The 2,004-nt window shown below is 31.2% G+C and overlaps 1 long non-coding RNA gene across 1 annotated transcript in view; it reads right to left on the bottom strand.

Annotated features, from left to right (window-relative positions):
• Positions 1 to 256: 256 nt before the first annotated feature.
• The window catches only part of LOC113455724, a 12,563-nt gene continuing 10,815 nt past the window's right edge, over positions 257 to 2,004 (bottom strand). Inside the window, exons 6-7 of the long non-coding RNA XR_003376707.1 lie at positions 600 to 668; positions 257 to 350 (exon numbers count right to left, since the gene is read on the bottom strand). This is a non-coding gene — a long non-coding RNA (uncharacterized LOC113455724). The remainder of the gene's footprint in view (positions 351 to 599; positions 669 to 2,004) is intronic.

The following is a 2,004-nucleotide window of genomic DNA, read 5'->3' as shown; positions in this document are numbered from 1 at the left end:
CTTATAAATTGCCAAAAGAATAAAATGGGATGAATTTGAAAATAAACTTGCACATCACAAAGATCACCTGTTCTCTTTAGCTAGGATAGGATATACACCTACCAGAATAAATCTTACACTAGCCTCATTACAAGATTAGGATGTATAGAGAAATGAGATCTGCCAGAAGTCTGCTGTTCCTGTCTATAGCTGTGTATGCCTGACCAGCTCCATCTATGTTGGCTATAGAAATAGACCAGGAAAAACTCCACCTTATCTACATGGAAGAAGAATTATTCTTTATTCATTCTTCATATTACAGGGGGTCCATCATCTTGCAGGTAGAAAATTTTAGAGTTTGTCTCCACATTCTAAATATGCAAAATAACAGAAACAAATGTCAATTAGCCTGCTCTCCTAAACTGTCATTTTCAGTTGCTGTGACTCAGGAAATCTTGTACAAAAGAAATGATCTTTACCCTAGCTTTCAATATTTCCTCAAATACCCAGAAAATTCCAAAATAAAAAACAGATATAATGCAATCTAATTGTTTACATGAGTAATCAACAATCCAAAATGAAATCAGGAAGTAAGTCATTCTACAATACCATAAACTCACCGAAGGTGTTTCCTCCAGTGTCAACTTCTTGAGATACAGAGAGGAAGCATGGCTTGAATCAGAACCTTACTGAACAGCACAGTCAGAAGTTCCACAAGAAATGAATGATGTAAGTTAAATAACAAAATATGGGAAAATAGATTCTTTTAAATCTATAAACATGTATATAGGATTGTTAATAACATGCATTTATATTTTAAATATAGCAATTAATTGACTTTAGAAGCCAATAATTTTCAAAGCTATTTAGATACTAAAAATACCCCAGCCACAGTGATGAAGATATGGTCTATGGCCAAACTCATTATAGTTCATAAGGAATGGCCATAAAATAGCCAACACTGACACCATATTCAGTTAGAAGAGTAAACACAGAGAACTAAAATTTTCACTCATGTTTTAAACCTTAGGAGAAATTTGTTATCATTAAGTCACTAGGATAAGGTATATAGTTAAACATAGACTAGTGAAATGAAATCAGGTGCTCCAAATGAACACTTAAATACATTTGTGTATATGTTTATGTATGTGTAAGGGTTCTGCTATATGTGTAAAATTGTAGACAGACAAGGTCAACAATGGAAATCCTCCTCCTTCCAATTTCAGCTTACTTTAATTGACACAGATTTTGTCAGGGATCCTAGAGACTACTAGCCCTTTAGACTGGTTGACCAATTCTGATATTATAATGGGAGTGTGTGTGTGTGTCTAAAATATCATTGAATTTCAAAATCTTCTGATATTTACAATGGCATAAATTGATAAAATATGAAAATTGAGATCCTCACTCAACAACACATAAAGTACACTTAAATTTCCCATATACCAATACAGATCTAGATATTAAACTTAGTGAAGATAGCAATTATTAAAAATTAATTGTTGTAGCATTAATAAAAGAAATGGTAATATAGAGGCAGAAATGACTGAAAAATATTACAATTAGCAGAAATATGTATTTAGTAAAATGAATTATATACCAAAAAAGGCCTGGTGACACAAATATAGGGCTTTTCTGGAATAATAATTGCCAATGTGTTAATTTGTTGTCAGAAGACCCAGAATTAGAAATGGGAGTGTGCATACAAATCCCATGTCTATATCACCACCTATCTCTTAAAACCCTTCACTCTGCTAGCTCAATTTTACAGTATGATATCTCCTATGTATAATAAATAAAAATAAATTGATAACAAATAGGACAGCAAGTACCAAATAATAATAGACAAAAATGAAATAAAAAGTCTAATTTTAAAACAGTTGCTGACATACCTAAATAAAAAAGACAGGTCAATCAAGAGACTTACGTATTTTTAAATATCACATGGGATAAGTTATCAGAAAGCATAAAATATTCTACCAATCTAAATTTAAAAAAATAAATATGAGAACTATATACATAATA

The sequence above is a fragment of the Microtus ochrogaster genome, unplaced genomic scaffold, assembly GCF_000317375.1.
Source record: "Microtus ochrogaster isolate Prairie Vole_2 unplaced genomic scaffold, MicOch1.0 UNK94, whole genome shotgun sequence".
NCBI lineage: Eukaryota > Metazoa > Chordata > Mammalia > Rodentia > Cricetidae > Microtus > Microtus ochrogaster.
The sequence above is the reverse complement of the archived record's forward strand: the minus strand, read 5'-3'. Positions and strand labels throughout refer to the sequence as shown.